This window comes from Bubalus bubalis, chromosome 1 (genome assembly GCF_019923935.1).
Source record: "Bubalus bubalis isolate 160015118507 breed Murrah chromosome 1, NDDB_SH_1, whole genome shotgun sequence".
NCBI classification, from domain to species: Eukaryota; Metazoa; Chordata; class Mammalia; order Artiodactyla; family Bovidae; genus Bubalus; species Bubalus bubalis.
In genome coordinates, this window is record NC_059157.1 from 97477832 (window position 1) to 97498847 (window position 21016).

The 21016-nt window shown below is 39.1% G+C and overlaps 1 protein-coding gene across 15 annotated transcripts in view; it reads left to right on the forward strand.

Moving 5' to 3' along the window:
• Positions 1 to 4842: 4842 nt before the first annotated feature.
• The window catches only part of BBX (BBX high mobility group box domain containing), a 295350-nt gene continuing 279176 nt past the window's right edge, over positions 4843 to 21016 (forward strand). For 12 of the 15 annotated variants that reach the window (XM_025283397.2, XM_025283378.2, XM_025283443.2 and 9 more), the window contains exons 1-2: positions 4843 to 4999; positions 8151 to 8222. The gene's annotated coding sequence lies outside the window, so the exon portion shown is untranslated. Of the gene's footprint in view, positions 5000 to 5368; positions 5528 to 6062; positions 6087 to 8150; positions 8223 to 21016 lie in introns of those variants that run through there. The other 3 variants (XM_044941501.2, XM_025283389.3, XM_025283403.2) reach the window with 3 other exon arrangements.

Below are 21016 nucleotides of genomic sequence, written 5' to 3' on the forward strand. Positions count from 1 at the left end.
GACTTTATTATCAAAACCATTAGTGTAAAATCATTGTCTACTTAGAGATCTGTTTTTATGGTATGGTCCTTAAGTGACTCCTTGGTGACTCCCCTTTCCCCTCTCTCCTACCTAGGGCAGAAAGCTTGCAGAACTAGGTATCTAGAACCTTAGTACTACCCCAGTGCTACTACTAGCTATATAATATTGAAAGAATCATTTAACCTTTCCCTGATTCATTTTTTTCATCTTTAAAAGAACTTCCCTCTATTTGTCTCACCTACCTCACATGGATTTTAGTGAGTATGACAAGCTAGTTCAAATATAAAGGTGCTTGAGAAAATTTAAACACTACGCAGGAATAACCATGATGACTATAACATACATTCTGGTCACCATATGCCTGGGACACCCAACATTCTCTAGCACCCGTCTCATCCCTATTCTCTCTGATCCTTTTTAAAATTCACAGTCCTTTTATTTGTTTGTTTTTGCTTTATTTGTTTGTTCATTTGTTTTACAAATCTTTGTTGAGTTACTGTTACATTTTAGACAATGTACAGGGTATTGTGCTAACCACCTGGAAAACAAAATGATGAATGAGACATCATCATTTTCTTCAAGGTGTTTGTCATCAAACTAAGATCTCTATTGATATACAAATAACATAATACAAGGTAAGGTATTTGAACGCCTTAATAGTAATATAGATGAAATGATACAGAAGATCACAGGAGAGAGGGAATTTCAGGATACTTTGGCTAGCACTGCTCTAGGAAAGCAGGGTGTTTTCCTCTCTTTCTATCTCCAGCTCTGCTGGGATCCAGTAGAAGCTGGTTCTCTTCAAGATTATGAGCATTTGCATCAGTGCTGAGAAGTGGCCCAACTATCCGAGTTCTAGTTTTTAGTCCCCTTGCATTGGCCTTGGGGAAAGATATGCAATTTTCTCTATTTTTCTCTTATAAGAGGAAAAAAAGTGAAGCTCAGCAAGGTCAAGAACAAGTCAAAAATTGTTATGTAAGGCAGACCCTCACTTCTGCAACTAGCTAGAGTTTCAGTGTACAAAACAAGGCTTGTTTCAAAGAGTGATTTATTACAAATTTGCCTTTTTAGGTGCTTAATAATGGCTACCCAATAGGATGTTTGCTTTATCCTGGTATCAGGCTGACATCCCTTTGGTGCAGAGATGCTGGAATTAGTAGAACGCAGGCTAAAAGGAAACTGCAAACCCTGGGCAAGTAAGTTGTAATAGGTTCTATAAACTCCGTTTGATGTCAGGGTTAAGTCTTAGCAAAGTTTCTGTAAAGCAGCTGTAATTGGCTTATATGTGTGAAAGACAAAGAAAAACAATAGTTATTAAATATTTAGTATCTTCCAGGTTTAAGCATTTTATATGGATTGTTTCACTTATGGTTACTCTTATTATCCCTAATTTACAAACAAGGAAACTGAGTCTTGGAGTGACCAAGGAATTTTTCCAAGATTTTGAATAGGGATTGAATAAAGAAATAATGTAAAGTAAGGAAAGAAAAGGTTGTTTATAGATGTATCACATGTACACATAAACACTTGTATGTGTACATTTACACACACATTTAAATTTACTCCCCCCAAATTATTTTATGTGGCTTACAACAAAGGATTCATACTAAATAAAATTAAGAATATGGATAGTAAAGGCCATGAGAAGGATGAATATACTAACCATGAGCTCAACCTGGGATTGCTCATCAAAATGTGAAAGCAAGAAAGGAAAAACCCTTTCCTGCAGACACTTTTTAATGCCATTTTACTCAGGAAATCAACAGTTGTTTTTATATTTGCAATTTTATATTATAAAAATTAAAGTCCCTGAAAGTTATGATTTTCCATATTTTTAAGTTTGGGGCACTACTGACATTTAAAATTTCTTGATATTTATTTTTAAATAAAATAATTAAAATTCTAAAAAGTATTTCCTAAATGGTACAATACTATATAACATTCAGTTTAAGCCTTCTTGGCAAGGCTTTACCTATCTTACAGAAGACTGGAATTCTATTTTGTCATTTCTAGGAACAGGCAATTTTCCTTTTCCAAAATTCTGGTGTGCTTGGGACCTACCTAGTACATGAATCCTTCTCAATAAATGATCTGCAAGAGAATACTGAATGATGACTTTTACTTACACATAATGCCTAAATACACCACCAATACATCAGATGTTAAAAAATGTGCCAATATCTGAACCTAAAGTTTCTGTGGACCCATTAGTTTTCCAGTAGTCATTTCCAATAATGACTTGCAACCAGTCATTTCTATCTACTTCTTTTGCATCCGTCCTGATCAGTTAGCACGTTGTACTGTCAGAGGTCTCCAAACTTGAATACAAAAACCCTGGGGCATGTTGCTAAGACTATATGATAGGAGTGTGGAGAGAAAATGTTAAAACTCTTGTTTATTTTTCGCCATGCCATGCGGCTTGCGGGATCCTAGTTCCCCGACCAGAGATTGAACAGGCTGGGCAGTAAAAGCACCGAGTCCTAAACACGGAACTGCCAGAGAATTCCCTTAACTTTCATTTTTATCTCATGCTTTTTCATTTAGTTTTTATGAATGTATGTTTCATAAAAATAAATAATATATCCATGCAGTGGTACATTTTTAAAATGTATACAGAAATATACATATATCGAGGGTACTCACTCATTTTACTGATAACATGTGAGCTAAAAGTTTGAAAATGTAGCTCTAAATAATTCTGCTAAGCTAATTATACTTCAACCAAAAAAAAAAAACAAAAAACAAAACACACCAACTTTGCGACCATAAAGAAATGAAGAATGTTTTCCTATACTTGGGGTTGAGGGTAGGGGTGGGGAGTGGGCTGGTCTTTCATATTTTTCATAACTTAAATATACTAGCAAATAATTCACAACACTTCACTCAGCAATTAAATATAGCAACTTGTGGTTTTTTTTTTTTTTTCTCTTTTTCTCTTCAAAAAACAGGACAGTGAAATCCTGAGAAAGTTTTTCTGGGTTTTCCTCTATCACTTCTATCTGCCTCTTGTCCCTGAAGCTTGTCATTTGGAAGGAAGGACTATCAAGTTATTCAAAATCGGTGTTGGGTATTAAGAGTCCTGGGTTTAAGTTCCTTTGTCACTGGTATTCTGTGCTATCTTGAACAGTCCCATTTCTCTTATGATAAAATAGAGATAATCATACTTAGCACCCATCTCAAAGCAGTGTGCAGTGTGGATAAAGCACAATTTGTTCCTTCCATCAACTAAATGCAGAGCATCATTAATATAATCTTTAACATCATTGGTTTAGATTGCTATTTTATATACTTCCCCCTTTTAAAAATTATTTTCCTTTAAAAAAGAAGCAAAACATCACATTTCCAAATACCACTGCTTGTTTTCTAAACTTTACAAATTTAATTTCTCTGTATCTGTTCTGGTTCCCATTCTTTCACACACGCGTACATACACACTCATTCGATAACTTTATGGATGTGAGAGAAAAATCTCAAGATAACATAAAGAAATAAAGAGGGATTTGAAGTAAGTTCTTTTATCCAGCTTTCCTTTAAGTTTTAAAGCTACACATCTAGGCCATAAAATCGTGGTGTTTATTTAATCTTCAAAATGTTTGTGTTAAGAATAATTCACAGACTCTTAAATCAGAAAGAACCTTAAGGAAACATCTAGAGCCTATGATAATGCCTGGTACACAGTAAATGCTGAATAAACATTTAGTGAAGGAACATTTAGGGAGAAGGTTCTTACTGTAACTTAAAAAAGAAAAAAAATGAAAACAAAATCCCAAACTAAATCTGAGCATTAGAGGGGCTAAATTAATCGCTCAATATTGTTCAGTGAGTTTAAGAGTTGGGTCTAGAATTTATTTCTCATAGTTTCCAGCTATGGTGTTTTCCCAGCAACCTGTTGACTTGCTTATATAGGACTGTCAAATATATATCTGTCAAAGACACATCATAGGAAAAAATAAAAATCAGAAGGCAAAGTCCTTGGGTTCACCATCTCCCAAAGTCACCCAAAATGCTCATATATGATGTGAAATATGTAGTGTAAATATCATATGTCTATAATATGCAAAATATAAATCTTGCATATATTGACTCAAAAGGTCTATTTTTAAGGAAAAGGGTCAATAGTCAACCTTTCATGACTTACTCTACTTTACAGCACTGTTTGTATGTGCACACAGGTGATCTGCAGTCCTCTGACCAGCTAGAAGTAGAGTGGCTGTTTCAGCAAAATGATTATCTTTGTTTCTGTGTATTGTTGTGTTGATTTTTCTCAATTTACCTACGAATGAAGCTTTAACAACCTCAATCCATTACCGTCCTAATAAACTTATCTTGGACTATTTTGGCCTATGTGATAGCTAACCCATTGACAAAAGAAATCCAAGCTGATAAAGGTTTTCCTGGCCACTTGTTAGCCAGGTCATGCTGTAAAATCATAACACAATGCACGCCTCTTCCATGGGGCACCACAAGGCAACGATTAAAAAAAAAAAAAAAACAAACCCTCACTTCCATATCCAGTGGAGTTGTAGTTTATTACTATAACCCTCCCAAGTCAAAAGGACACCAATTTCAAGCCTTGCAACTTGGTGCAGACAGGGTTTTTCCCTCTCAACCCACTCTGCTGGGCCTCTCTACCTGTCCTCTCCTACTGTCTACAGGTCCCGAACATTAGAAAATAGAAAATGTGATGATCTTTGTGTGTCTCTGTAAAATGTGTGTATGTGTGCGTGTGTTTGGGTGTAACGGGCCTTCTGTTTGGTCGCGCGGCCTGTCCGTCACGGAGCGGGCCAATGGCAGGCTGCCTTATATAAAATGAGTGTTTTCAGTCTCTCCGGGTTGCATGTACTGTATGTGGAGCAGTGTACAGTGAAGCGGAGGCAGAGCGGCTCCGCGAGCTCCTCTCCACTTTCCCATAGAGAACCCCTGACTGGCCACTGAGGGCGAGCCACACACACGCCCTCGCGCCCGGCGAGCCCGCGAGGTAAGCGCCCCCCATCCCCAGCCCTTCTCGGGCGCTCTCTCCGCACTTTCTGTTTTCCTACTCACTTGAGAGCCGCCGGGCTGCAGCCCCAAGGACTCCGCGGCAGGAGCAGCGGCGGCGGCGGCGGCGGCAGCCGGTAGGCTGGACTTGAGGAAGACGGAGGGAACCCCGCGCGTCCGGAGCCGCCGCCAGCCGGCCCGCTCCCTGGGCACTTTCCCCCTCCGCCAAAACTTTGGGTCTGGAGAGGTCGGGGGCGAGGGTCGCGGCGGCCGCGCCGGCGGCGGGTGGGGGGCGCGGAGGCAGTGCCCTGCGGGCGGGAGGCTGGGGGCCGGGCTGGGGAGTAGTAGGCCAGCCGGTGCCAGGCTGCGTTTGCAACCAGCACCTCTCGGCACACAGGCAGCGCCGCCCGAGAGGGGCACGGGAGCCGGGGCGCGGGCAGGAGCAGCCCGAGGAAAACAACAACAGAGCCCTCACGCCGGCGGGCGGCTCGTGGCCGCCCGGGGAGCCCCAAACTTCATCTCGGCGAAAGTACGTGGAGCCCAGCTTGGGCTCGGCTGCCGGGGAGGTGGGGCCTGGGGAGTCGGGGCAAGGGAGGAAGGTACGAGCAGCCAGCCCTCAGTGGATTGATTGAACGTTTCGAGTGCGTCGGTGACCGGGAACAGTTCATCTGGAGAGTTGGGATCTGGGTGTTCCGGCCCCGGAGATCGGTGCCCTCTCACCCCCCCACCCCTAACCAAATGCGCGGCGAGTAGAGAAAGTGCTGTTTTAGTGCCAGAGTGGCTAGGAGGAAGAATAGGGGGAGAGGGGGAAGAGGGTGAGGGAGTAGGGGAGAGAGAAGAGGGAGGGAAAGCCGGCGGGGGGGAGGGAGGGCAAGAGAGAGAGAGAATCGGAGAGAACGGGAGAGAGAGAGAACGAGAGAACGCGAGGGAAGAGAGGAGGGGGAAGAGGAGGAGGGAGGCTGTGTCAGGATTTTGCTTGAATGTGGGATTATGTTGTGTCAATAAGTTTAAGGTGGAGGGAGCGAAGCTGGGGGTGGTGGTGGAGGGGAGGAGGAAGGCCTTGGCTGTTTAAAGTCTTATTTCTGAAGGTAAGTTATGGCATTGCATGGTCGCGATGACAGAAAACTTGCAGATCCTTTATCCGGGGATGGGGTCGATGGCTCTAGAAAGAGCTCCCGAGCCCCTTAAGCCACACTCGTGTTACACTGTTATTTGCTGCGATTCGGGTCGCTAGTAAATTACCGAAATCAGACTCGAGGTTTCTTTTCCTCCTCCACCTCGTCTCGCTCGCTCACCCTCAGAGATGTATTATTATTATTATTTTTTATTTTTTGGTATTGTATGAAACTTAACGTGAGTCCTGTAATTTACAAGGACCCTGAATCCAAGAATCTAGAACACGTTTATGTGTGAAATATCCACGATCATTTCAGCTAAATGAGGAAGGTAAAACGAAACGATGCAAAAAGCTAAGACACAACATGTACGACAGAGGAGGGGGGGGGGGAGAGAGAGACGGAGAGAGAAGCTATTTTTTGCTTTCCTTTCTGTAGAAAGGAAAATAAAACGTGCATTCCCCTTCTCTCCCGGTGTGTAGGGTCTAGTCAGTATTTTAACTGTCTGAGGACAAATTAGTCCAGGTGGATCTCGTTGAAAAGTTTCGTGAGGTGGGGTGGAGGTGGGGGGGGGTACGAAGAGGAAGGTGGGTGGAGGTGGTGGGGGATGGGGACGGAGCGAGCTCTGCCTCTGCTAATGGTCATTGGCCTGGGGCTTTGAAACCATTGCCTGTCCTGCTAATGACACGTCCAGTTCTAGTCTCCCGGCCGCGGACGCCGGGCTGCCGGGGACTGGGGTACTTTCCCCGCGCGGGGAGGGGCGTTCTTCGCCATCCCTTGGGGTTGCCCACTCGCGGCGTGGGAGGCCCCCCCACGCGCGCCCCCTCTTATGCGCGCCGCCGCCACCTCTGCTCGCATGACTTTTGTAGCCAGCCCGCGGCGAGGGGGCGCAGGGGGTCCCCGGTGCGAATGTCCCCGCGCGGCCACCCAGCTCCCGCCCCACGCGCGCCGCGCGGTCCAAGCCCGGAATGGCAGCGCTGGGCCGGGCGGCCGTGCCTCCCCGGGGGGCAGCGGAGGCAGCAGCGGTGGCGGCGGGATCTTCGCCGGGGCCCGCGGGAGGAGGAGGAGAGGGAGGAGGAGGAGGGGAAGGAGGAGGAAGACGAGGAGAGGGAGGTGTTTTCTGCCCAGACCGCCGCCAGTTCGAGCGGGCACGGCGACGGGGCCACCCCACTCGTTGCTTCTCCGTTATGGAAAGGTGTTTAGCAGACTTTTACGCCCGGAGTGTGGGATTTACACTTCATTTTTTTCTCGCCCCTCTTCCCCAAAGCAAGATGGACTCTATTCCCTTTCTCTTTCTCCCTCTGCCTCTGTCTTGTCAGCCTGTAAGATCGACATTTTGTACTAAGATGCAAACTTGATGGTGACCAGCAACAAAGCCGGGGTGGGATCCCTCGCTCCCTTCCTCCCTCTCCGTTTCCCATCTCCCCCCACCCCGACCTGGTGGCCCTGCACTAGACACCGGGGGCTCTGGCGAATGTGTTCCCCGCTCGGTTCCGATCTCTAATCTCGGGATTGTGACCGGGGCCGGGCGTTTGGGCGACATATGTGGCCGCCCAGGTCTGCAGGGCTGAGGGCTGCGCTACCTGGACCCGCTGCCGTCGCCTTGCCACCTCCGGCCGGCTTCTGAGCACTGGGAGACTCGGACTGCCTGTCGATTGCCATGATTTGGTTCCTGGTGCATTTCTCCTGGGGACGGCGATCACTTGTGCAAGTTGATAAATGATCACGGCGTGGGTTTGGGGTGTGCAGAATTGATCAACTTTCTGCCTTGTACATTACCGGGAGTAGGGTGAAAGTGTGCTGGAGACACCCTAGAATGCCAACTGGGCTACCCTCAGCCTCTGCCCTTGGAAAACTGGGAGCTCTTTCCCTTAATTGCCCCACAGCACGTAGGGGTGGGGATGGCGAGAAGGAGTGGTTGGTGGGGAGCGGGCCTCCTGGGTTTCGGGGTCCTTCCTTCGTAGATGTTGCAGGAGTTCGCCCTCAACTGTAAAGCTATATCATACTGATGATGTACCTTTATTTGATACTTTATAGGTCACTATCATATGACAGAGGCTTTGCCGCAGTTCATCTTCCTCTCTGTGTACTTTCCACTTGCCTTCCTGAGTAAGTATGCAAACTCTTCATATAGGGAAGCTAGCTGATATTAGTAATGACCTAAGGGTCCTTACTGTACACGTCAGAAGATGCCTTTTTGGGCTGGTAGCACCCCAGAAATCTTGTCTCATTGAGTTTCCCATAGCAGATTTTTAGTATTTAGAATTCGGCTATGGGTATTATTATTTTAACATAGTTTAAATGTCCGTTGAATGTTTTTCTGCAAGTGTCATTTGAATACTTATTTTCTCTTTTTATTTCATAATGAAATTTTGCATAGAGTTGAAGGCCTAGGGAATTTGATGCTAGATAATATTGTAGAAAGATTGTAACTTGTGAGTGGAGAGAATTATTAAAAAACCCAAGGAAGCATTGCCCAGAAGACCTCTCTAAATAACAGTATCTGACATTTGTTTACTTTTTTCTGGGCACTCTTTTCTTGGGAACTTGTGCTGTTTATGACAGTTACCCTTGTAGTAGGGAAGGTGGACTGGGCAGTGTGGTAAATCTAGCATTTAGTATATCAGCTTGATTCAGAAGCAAATAACTGTCCTAATGCATTGAATTTGCTTCAAAACTTCTAAATTTGGAGAAATTGGGTATATCTTGACAGTCTGTGATGTGAAAAATAGCAACTTTGAAATCTGTTGCTAAGTACTCTTTTCAGATCTGTGCCCCTAATTGGAAAAGTTGGTGAAATAACGTGGGACAGTAAGTGCCTAAAAAGTTTGTTTTTGAGAAGTAGCCCTCTAGGTGAAAACTGAGGGTTTAACATTTGAAAGCAGCGTGGTAAGCCCGAACTTCAGAAAACCAACGTGTAATTTTGCTCCTCCACTGCGAGAAACACCTCAGGTATTCTTAAATTGCTGATAATTTAAGAAAACTGGTCATACAAATTATGTAAATCAGTTTTGGTGCTTTGTAATAGTATCATAATGAAGACAGACTGTATTTTGTGAATGAAAATGAACTTGAATTCAGTTTTCCATAAAAGAAAAAGAAAAGGGACCTTCTTTTGTTTTGTTCCGTGACTTGCTGTAATACTGTGTGTCACCAAAAGATTGTCTTAATATTGAGAGAAATTGAATTTGAAGACCAAGCTTTTCTGGTAGTTTTTCTGTATGGTAGCAAAGTATACTTTGACATTGCTGAGAACTTTAGATGATATATAACAGAAGCTCTGTATCCAGCTTTCTTTAATGGAATGTAAAATATCTTGTTATTTCAGATAGTTAGGAGAGCCTTCTAATACGTCACATGCATAACAGTCAGAATGAGATGGGTCTGTAAGATGAATTTAGTGCACACTGAAATATGGGATTTCAGCCTCTTTGATTTTTTTTTTTTTAAGCTTGTTTGCAAGAGAAGTTTTTCATTTTTGAACATATGGCAAGAGTATTCAAAATGCATTCCTGATTACTAAAGAACAGCACATTTATACATGTGAGGCACATTATTTTGTTCACTGTCGCAAACTTTTAATGTTAGTTCTTTCCCCATGGAAATGTGTTTTACCAATTCAGAATTTAAAATGGGAATCAGCAATTTCCAGAATAAAAGCAATCTGATGAGTTCTTGCATTTGTTTGAGATATCAAATAACTGCTTCATTAAAACAATATTTTCAAGCAAAGTCTTGGTCTTTGAAGTCAGAGTAGTTTTTATAGTGTAAAACTTGAAGTAGTGATTTGAAAAAGTCACACTGACAATGAAATACAAGTTATTTGGCTTGGTTTATACGGCTTAATTTTTCAAGATAAGATTTTAGATACGGGTTTTGCTTCTATATGGCCAAGAGTTTTCAAACCTCCTATTTTATTATTCTGCATACCTCTTATTAAATTCTGAAATGGAAATCTTAATTTGCATTTCACATTTATTGAAAGAGGGGTTCATCTATGTTATTTCTTAGTGGTACATCTTTGTATGTATTATGGCAGTTTTAGGAAGAATCTTCCTCTAGGGTCTTAGATACTAATAGAACTTTGCAATTTTGACACTTTCTTTTTTTTAATATCCATCTTGATTTTTATATCCAAATTGAAAAAAAAGTTCCAGGTTTATGAGTTTGTGAAGTAGCTCTGCTTTTAATGTATATCTAGCTCTGCTGTACAACTTGAAAAGTATGTAGGACCTTTGACCTTATAGATTTGTTCTTTATACTTCATCCATTGAGACAGATTTGTTTAGACATTGAATTTAAAACATAGCTCTGAGTGAAAGTGAGGATGAATATATAATTATGGCTTGCTTGTGCTGTAAGTAACTATGTAATTGATAACGTTTTTTGTGTATAGTTAAAGGACCAACGGCCTTAAAATAATGTGGCACAGCTCATGAAAGTCTAATTCATCAGCTAAAGTTTTTATAAAGCCATATTTTTCAGTAAAATTACAGATGTAATTTCTAATTATTAATCATCAGTCAATATACTTATGGTTTATGTTTTCCAACATTTCATAAAGAATGTGGTTAAAGCAAGGGCCATATTTTTACTGGGATCCTACCATGAATATCAATTACTTTAATATTAGAAGTCTTTAATAGAAGTGGTAAAGACTTCACAGTTCAACCCTATTAAAAGAAGTTTTTGAAAATAGCCTCACTATAGATATGGCTGTTTTTGCTATACTAAAAGAAATCCCTGGAATTACTAGTCCATCGCAAGAGTGCAGAAATGTTTAAAATTGTATTTTTAAATGTTCTGAATTACTAAATATAGGCAATTAATTTGGCATGTCGCATCACCACCAGTGTGGAATATATTTTAAAATTTAAGCTTAAACAGGTATTTAGCTTAAGAAGAAGACACTTTTCTTGAACTTGTAGTTTGAGGTCCACCTTGTTTTTAACATTTCCTTACCAAGGGCACCTTTTAAAATAGGTCTGACTGGTATCTTCTGTATTTTTAATCAGCCTTCCTCTCACTATGAAATGAAAACAGACCCAAATTATAAAAACATTGTAGTTTCACCCCTTCATTTTTATTACATGCCCCAAGTAAATTGGATGCAAGCGGTCCTCAGGCCATACTTTGAGAAACACTGCTCTGAAGGTAGTAAAAACTAAGGCTAAATATTGAATGGACGTTCTTCCATCTTGAAGATTCTGTGACTATAGTTCCATCCGTGAGCTTGTACTACCTCAAGGGCAGTCGCAACACACTGTGTCGAACTGTAGAGATTTCTATATTTTAAGTCATACCTGAGGAGAGCACCTTTTGCATTTAGCTTCTCAACATTCGTATGTGTTCATATTATCCCTTAGAAGGCAATTACAGTTTCTTGAAATGCCAGGACATCATTGTAAAACTGTAAAGATATATCCAGAAAATCCTCATGTGTTAATAGGGATTGTTTTCCTTTTTTTTCTTTCAAAGGAAAAGATAAGGTGAGAATTGAAATAAGTACCAATTACACAACAGAAATGCAAGAGAAGACAAGCCAATAAAGAATTCTGTCTAAAAAGTGTATATAAACAGAGAATGAAAGAGTAAGGGAATGAAAGATTTAAAGGATTAAGTATAGACCATGAAACACTGACACACCTTCCAAAATATAAGTTTAATAAGTTAAAAATATATCAGTTCAAGGATCTAGATAGAGTGAAATAACTTCAGATCGTGAGGAGGCTGTATAAAATATAAAGTAAAATTAAGAATGAATTGCAGTTTAGGAAATCTTAGAAAAGTGAAAAGTATTGTAAAATATTGATTAAATAATTAAACCAGTAGTTAAATATAGCCCTTGGGTGAAAAGATCAGGGAATAAAACAGAAACTCCTGGATTGAAATAACTGAGATCCTGAAAAAGACACAAGTTTGGATATTTTGTAAAGGGAATAATTAAATAAATGATCAATAACTTATTTGAAAGAGCAAATAAGAATGGGGATAAAAGTTGCTTAAAACAACTGAATTTCTCAAATGTTTTTGAGACTTGTGGTAAGAAATACTTTTTGTATTCCAATACACATATAAAACCTGGAACAAAAGTTTCTTGAAACAGTACTAAGAGCAGTGCTCTGATAATTTCCTATTCCTGTCTAACCTTTATAAACCTAATCTGTTCCAAACTATTTTATTAAAAGACAGAGTGTCATTCATGAAATTTATTTTATGACTTAAATTAAAAAAAACACCGGTATGCTTGCAAAATATAGAAATCCCCAGCCCTCATCTTCATATTCTGATTCAGTGTATCTAGGGTAGGGCCTTGGAATCTGCATTTTAACTAATACTGCTGGTGATTCTGAAGCAGCTGTGAGGTCCCCTGATACTCTTGGAGGAATTCTCATTTAAGGGACTGATGGATAAAGATTGAATGGGCGTTACGTACTTGAATATGGAGTTAGAGTTTATTGACTACAGAGGTCTCTCTTCCGGAGCTTCAAGATTGTATGGCTGTATTTCAGTCAGCATGTTTACAATACTCAGAGGACCCTTATCCCCTCCATAGATGTTCCATTGTAGCAGGTATAGAATAGGAAGCAGAGGCTTTGCAGCTGAAGAGCCCTGGGTTTCACTCTTGATGGCTCTCTAGTTTATAAGCTGAGGGACTTTGGGCTTATATGGACACAGAATAAACTTCCATTATTATATGTGCAAAAGGGCATCTTAATATTTACCATACAGCAGAACGAGAATTACATAAGACAATAAGGTCTATAATGACCCTTATCCACAGACAGTACTCAATAGGATATGTTTTTATAGTTATATCTCATCTCACTCCAACTCCCACCAAGTTTGAAGTTTTTCAAGGCCGTGCATTTCAGTTTTTTTCAACTCTAGTATCATGAAGCAGTGGTGCATTTTTAACTGAATGTGAGGTGCTGGACAAGCAAGTTATTACTGAAGGAAATAAGAATAACCAGAAGGGAAGAAAAGAAAAAAACAGCTGAGGCATGCCACATTTAAGTACAGTGCTTCTTGAAGTTTGGGGAATGATTCTCGTACCTCTTTAAAAAAAGATAGAGCGCAGGACAGGACACCATTCAGAATGGTTAGTTGACAGCATTGGACTTTCTCTCAGGTGACTTTGATGCATCCTAGAATGTCTTAGAGCATCATTCCTCAAACTTTCTACCCAGACGCATGCGACTGATGTTTTCATATGGGACTCTATGATTCTTTGGTGATAGACATAGATAAATTATGCAGTTGACTATATAGGTAGTTCACAGTGTGATAAAGCCATTTCTTTCCCTTTCAGTAAAGTCTGTCAGAAAATAAACAAGAGTGATGTTATTATGATGAAAATCTTGAATACACCCATATATATACTTGTAAAATCCTTTAAACTGTGGTACATTAATTTTTCATAACTAATTACTTGGGGGCACTCTTCACAACCAGTTACAACATGTTTGTGTCAAGGCATGAAGATTGAGGAGCATTATATCCAAAGTTCATAACAAATTATATCATACAAAATGGCACTTCAATCGAAAAGAGAGACAAACTAGAGAGAGGATGGATGGGAAATACCCTAAATCCCTGAAATCTTGAACAGTATGAAAATCAAAAGCCTGGGGATATGCACCCTGTTGTTAAATGCAAGGGAAGTACCAAAGACTATTAGTACTATGGTTCTCAAATTTGAATACTCATTGCCTCTAACACCTACATTGATTTTTAAGTAGTCTCAATGTTCATTTAATTTATTTGAATAAATTAAAATGAAATAACCTTTGTATTTCCTAACTTTCTAGGGTTTTTTTTTTTTTTTGGCTGCACCCTGCAGCTTCTGGGATCTTACTTTGCTGACCAGTGATTGAACTCGGGCCTTCAGTAGTGAGAAGGCAGAGTCCTGACAACTGAACCACCCAGATGTTCCCTGGCTTTTAAGGATGTATTTGCCAGGAACATCTTACTTTGCTGAATTTTAATTTGCCATACTTTTTCATCTCTAATAAATTAGTAAACTGTATCTTGATCTGGAGTGGTATTGGATATATATTTGCAATCTTGTATCTAAAAATACCTCTGAAAAAGTAATGTTTTTGTTTTTCCAAAAGTTTGACATTAAAACTCACTTGATGTCAAAACCTGACCCAGATTGTCATGGGCCTGTTTAAAATAGTTTTTAAAGCCCACTTAGAATATTCACATATTTTGCTGTAAGTAGTAGTATGGTGCGTTATGAGGTACTAACCTAAATTGAGCTATGAATGTTACATAAAACATGCAATATGCTCAATCTGATCTTTTTAAAGCCCACAAAAAATCTGATGTGTACTTGGACCTAAGGGTTTCATATAAGGGATTGTGATCTTATTGTATTAACTTCCTTAGTTCACAAAGTGAAAATATAGGGTATTCCTACTCATTTAGCTCAATGAAAATCCTTTTGCTAATTTTGATCATTGATCATCTGAACATTTTGAGTTCATTGCAAGGGGATAGATCATGGAAGCCGTGTTAACATCATATATTAACTCAGACTATCTGTCTGTTGAAACCCTTGGCTTCAAATATAAATGTGGAAGGCATCAGAGGTTATCAAGACAAGGAAACAAAATGGTAGTGCATAATATCATTTGTGCCTCCTGCATTGAGCAGAGTGAAAGGCTTGTGGGTAAGGAAAGCTTAGACACACACACATGCACAGTCACATGCACACTAGCTGAACCTCATCCATTCATTTTGACATTGTGATTCTTTTTTGGTTGTTGTAGTTTTTATTTTATTAAACAAACACACACTTATAGCTGTAACTTTTGAAACTTGTACCTTGTTGAACATTGCTTATAACAGTGAACAAAACTTAGATTACTTTCATTACGGTTTACTCTTAGGAGAAGTTTCATGAAGGAATTATATTTCCTTTATTACTCTGCTACTTGAATGTTTCTTTCCTTCAGTCAGAAAGGTAAAAGTGAAAGTGTTTTCTGCAAATTTGGTTTCCTCTCAGGTGAGAATGTTCCTGGGTTGTATTTTATAGAGGTCCTAGGTATCTTTATTTTTAATAATTAACTGTGAAATGCTGAATCTTTTATCTGTACTTCTAATTTCCTATAAAAAAGCACTATAAAATTGAAAAGTATGAAGTGAGAGTCTATATGACTCTCTAGGAATAAAGTAGTAGCTGTGTCTGAACTACTGTTAGGCCAAGACTTAATCTTCATTTGTTAGATTAAAACTATTAATGGCTAAAGAAAGTCTTCTTATTTGTTGATTCGACTACATCCTTTGATGTGGGAAAGCTACAGATTGAGTCATTCAGAGGGAGTCTTATTAGCAGTCCTGAATCTTTTAATATTAAAAATTGCTGAGTTGTTTTTCAGCTTTTGGTGAGCCTCTCAAAACTCACCCAAGTGTAGAGTTCTCATTGACTGCAAAGAGAATGTGGTGGAGCATGGAACAAAATGAGAAAATAATTCTCTACATCCAACTGTCAAACTTGGATTATATTTTGTGTTACTGAAGTTATTATTTTTTCTCTCTCTCCCTTCTGTTCTTCCTTTTCTCTCCTCCTTCTCTCCCCCTTTTTCTCTGTCCTGTTTCTCTCAGCCAGTTATATTCACTAATGTGCATCTGTGATACTGCCTAGAAATGTCTGAGAATGGGAATGTGGGATTGAACTTTTTTTTTTTTACCATTATTTGATTTTAAAGATTTATTTGTAGCTTTTGAGTCCTTTTAGTATTCATCACTACATATAATGAAGTTGTCAATTATGAATTTGAGACTTACACAGTCCCTTACATAGTCTTTTAGGAACAGTTATTAGGTGCCGTTAGCACGGCTACGTGAAATAAAGGCACCTGTTGTTTTTATGAAGTAAATTCCTTATCCAGTCATTTTTGTTTTTTAGAGTGGTAGCATGATTACATGGTTTCACATATATTTAAGGGAAAATTAAATGCAGTTTTTAGAAGGGTAGCCCAAATAGTATTTCACTTTGGGAGGAAGGGAGGAAGATAATTTGCAGTCGAACTCGACCACTGAGCTGGACCCTTTGGGAGAAAGGTATTTGGACTGAGAGCCTCCTTATGAAGTGTAAGTTTTATTTTTACTACTTTATTTTTCATAACAGCTTTCTGATGAGAGGTAACCCTGTTTTAATGACGAGGAAACCAAGTCTCAGGTTAAGTCATTTGTTGGAAGTCACACAGCTAGCAAGTGACTGTGCAAGGCTTAGAATGCCTGTCTGCAGTGCCACCGTCTCCTGGGCTTGTTCTCTGCATACCTGCTTTTAGGACCACATTCCAAAAGGTTACAAATGAACTGTTTGAGGCTACTTCTAGCTAAGAATTACCTCTAATTTTTCTTTCTCCTGAAAGAGAAATCATCTTCTTTTTGAAGTGAGGGGGGTTGGAACACTGTCCTCTATCAATCTTAGAAAAGGTAGATGAGAAAGTCTCTGAGCTGGGTCTGGTTGTCAGTTTTCGTCTGTGAGGTCACAATCAAAGACGAAACTGGCCTCAAACTTAGTTTAGAAATTGATAGTTAGAGAACTTCCTTTCTGTTTGGTGTATCCAGGATAGAAATGTCTAATAACAACAGTTACTGATTTCATTATTTGTTAATTCCTTTGGTACAGCAGTAGTAGCAATCATCATTCATTCTTCATAAGAAGTTGTTTTTCTTGCTGAATAGTCTATATGTTTTTAGTCTGGTACTCTTAAATACTTAATCAGTGAATATATTTTACAAAAGGAATTTAACATAGTGTTATAAAATAGTTTTCTGGAATTTGGTTTGAAAAGAAATTCAGTATTCATGGAAAAAAATTATTAAGCAAATTTCATAGACACATTGCAGAGTGTTGTTCTAATGAGCAAACATGAATTAGAAGGTCAGTCAAAAGTTAACCAGTTTTCAAAGTGATTTCTGGGTATTTTTGATTTATTTTATGTAAGAAACTTGTTTCTGCTGTGATAATTTTATAGATTTTATAAGATTTTATAAATTACACATTTACATACATGTAGCAAATGATTTAAAAAATACAAAGTAACATGTTGCTTTTTTGGTACTGAGAGCCCTATTCACCTGAAATTAAATTCTTTTATCTTTGCAAATTCAGCAAAGTTAGAGCCGAATTCAGATATAGGAAAATAAAAAGTTTGTTGTTCTTTTTAAATGACTTCTCTTTTCCCCTGAACCCTGAAACATAGAAATAGGATATTTTTCTGTTTGGGCAAAGTAGTTTCTGTGGATGATAATCTTATGAAGAGTGCTCTTGCTGGGTTCTGCTCAGTGATGCGTTAGGGTGTGTCAGGCTTCCATTTCTTGTCTTTCATCCCCCCTACAATAAAGTACTTCCATGTTTCTCATTCAGGTAGGCTGGTAAACTGAGTAAGTTTTGTGGCATCTGATACCTTTTTTTTGACTTGTTTTCTTGAGTCATGTTCAAAGATCACTTTGCATGTTATATAATTTGGTCAAGTATAGGTGAGATTCAGGTAGCAAAAGCTTACCGATTGAATTCACTGGTCATGTATTGGGTAACTACAGTGTATTGATGCTGATTTAAACTTTGAGGATTTAAAGATGAATATAGAACAGCCCTTATCCTCAAAGCAAGCATCTTCTACTGACTGGAAAAGTCCAGTAGATATGAATGTATATGTTATTCTGTGCTAATTGTTCTGAAAGATATGGCATAAAATAGTACTAAGTAAAAACCACTTAAAAATTGGCCAGTTCCAACATAGGAGCTGACATTGAAATATGGAAAGGGTTTCTTTCTGTCCCACTATATATGTCCTAACTGCCATCAGGGTTATAAACTCATTTGGTCCAAGCACCAGAGTGAATTTTAAAAATTAGACTTTTGACCGTAATTTGGCTGGCATTTCTTTAATTATTATTTTGGCATTTAGTCTAGTTATTTTTGCATTTAGTGCATTATTTTGGCTTTTAGTCTATTTTAAAAACCAGTGACTTTTTGATGAAGTTTTCAACCTATATTAAGTTACATTGCAGTCAAGTGTTTTGGGGCTTCCCTGGTGGCTCAGATGTAAAGAATCTGCCTGCAGTGCGGGAGACCTGGGTTCGATCCCTGGGTGGGAAAGATTCCCTGGAGAAGGGAATGGCTACCCACTCCAGTATTCTTGCCTGGAGAATTCTGTGGACAGAGGAGCGTGGCAGGCTACAGTCCATGGGGTCGCAAAGAGTAGGACCCGACTGAGCAACTAAAACACACACAAGTGTTTTGGACTCTCTTTATTTTTACTTTTTTATTTATTACTATTAATGTCACAGTCTGAAAGGACAACACTTTTGAAGTAAAGGGAACGGTTTGAGGACTCCACGCACACCAAATCATGTTAAAAGTATAGTGAGTAGAATAAGTTTGAGCTGTGTGTTCAAACACATTCTAATAAAAATGGTGTAAACTACTATTTCTAACACTGTTTCTTACTTACATGAATATACTAGTTAAAGTATATTTATTAATAAGATCTCAAGCCCAGACTCTAACCAGGTAAAAATGTACTTTTCTATCCATGAGAAATTATGGATTAAAAATTATGCTTAGTGCTTCCCTCAAGCAGTTTTCAGGTTTTCCAGGATGTTTTCAACCTTTGTTACAACTGTGGTGTCTCTCACGTCTTAGTAGCACAACCTGTAAGCGCACGTGAGCTTCTCTTTTATGCTTAGTCATCTGGGTTCTGGTCTTTGGATTTCCCTTTGACTTGATTGCATCTTCAACATCACATTTTAAAATCATAACTTTTGTATTTATTACACCTCAGGATGTATTCATTTTTATCCAGTTTTATTTGTGGCCCTCTTTTGACTGGTCATTTCTGGACATCATCAGAGTTTAGATTAAAACTTTGTTTCGAAAATAGTGTGTGCTCAATGTTCCAGATGCCAGCCCTGGGTGCTTTAATAAAAAGTACATTCATAAGCAAAATCATAAGGAAGAAACTGATCTGGGAAAATATTTCTTGGTACGCTCACACCATTGATAATGACCCTAATGTTTACATTAAAGAAGCAAAGAGGAATGGAGAAACACAGAAAAATATTTTGTGAGTCTTCTTTCTGTTCTATCATGGGGCTCTTTGGCATCATGGAAGTACAGTTACTCAGATCTCATTTAACAGTCCTCATGGTAATAATGAATTTCTCTTTTAAGTTTTGTATGTGGATATGCATTCTTGTCTCATTTGGTGCTATATACATTCTTAGTTGTCCCACACAACATGTTCAGATTTGTTGTAAGGTCCAGGGTTTTAAAAAGTTTTAATAATTTTCTACCTATAGCCTGTGCATAAATTTAAATCCATACAGAAGTCTTCTGTAGCTTGAAAGGTCTTGGGAATGGGTCTTGAGGAATGGACACAGTTATAGATCTGAGGATCTGGTCTCACTCACAGAGTGATGAGTTTACTGTGTCATAAATCAGTGGTGGATTTTATTTCTTGAATTCTTTTTAGGTAACCATATGTATCATTCCTGACTTATTTCAGCTACAGCTATCTCATCATAAAGTCTGATATATAGATCTCAATAATTAGGGTGATTGGCGCTTTTCTTCATTAAAGATGTTTTATTGAAAAGTTTTGACTTCCTTAGTTTTTCAGAACTAACTATATATCCTTATTGACAGATTATAATTTCAGAGCGTTTCATATGTGTTTCTAATTGATCTTTAGTTAGCAGTGGGTACTTGAAGTTTTACCATTCCCAGGTCCTAGTAGTAATCAGTGATCTGTGAAGTACACAGAGGGGTGCTGCATAAAGGAATCCAGTGCTGATCATTATAAAGAAGAGCGATCTTTGGTAAAGCAAATGCTTGGTGCCTCTATCATATCTGTTTGGTAATTCCGGGTTCCGTATATTGATTTGTCTTTATTTTATACAGCATGTATTTATTGAGTACTCATTATATATAAAGCCAGACGAGGAATTCTGGGGCTCGCAGAATAAAATGGTAGTGGCTCTGGCTTCAGGATGTTTCTGGTATAGTAATGACACACATATACCAGATGTGGAATAGAAAGGAACAATGCTGTGATATCCGTGGACACAGGGATGGTGAATATATGGTTGTTAGGAGACAGTTAGGGAGGAAGATTGAGATGGATGTGAACTTTGGTTGTTTAGTTTAATGTTTAGGCATCCTTGCCAAAATGCTTTCCAGGCTAGTGGGAAGTCCAGGCTAACCCCATCGTGGCCAGACAGTTCCTTCTAGTTGTGTCATCATTCAAGCCAGTGGTCTCTGGAATTTTTAAGTGCTATCCCCTTCAGTAAATGGATTTGAGCATGTATCCTCAGTGTCTATACGTTTATTTATAACATACATATATTGAGCTATTAATATATAATGTGATAATAAATGCTTAGAAATAAAAAATAAACAATATAAAAATATTTTCTTTTGAATATAAAGGAAAATTATACTATTTCCTTCTTACCTACTCCAGTGGGCTAAGTCTTATTCATGTCTTGGGTCTCAAGGACCCGATTTTGGACACCACTGGTCAAAATTGGGCAGTGTCACACCAAGTTTTGCCAAGTTCCATGAGCCCAAGGACTATGTTTTGCTTCCTACTGTATCATCAGCACCTAGAACTTGTTAGGAGTGCAATGGATACTGTGAAACAAATCAGTGGAATTAGTCTAGTTAGTAGGGACGAGGACCGAGTCTAGCTCATCGTGAAGGATCTGATAATAGTCAATTGTTGTCTGTTGCTGTATCTCCTGTACCTATAAAAGTGCAGGAACTCAAAAAATACTAGTTCACTGAGCTAAGGGTGCGGACAGTGTGTAGCTCATAATGAGGGATCTGCCAGAGTCCGTAGAAGGACACGAAAAGGTAAATTCCAGGAGGTCCCCTAGAG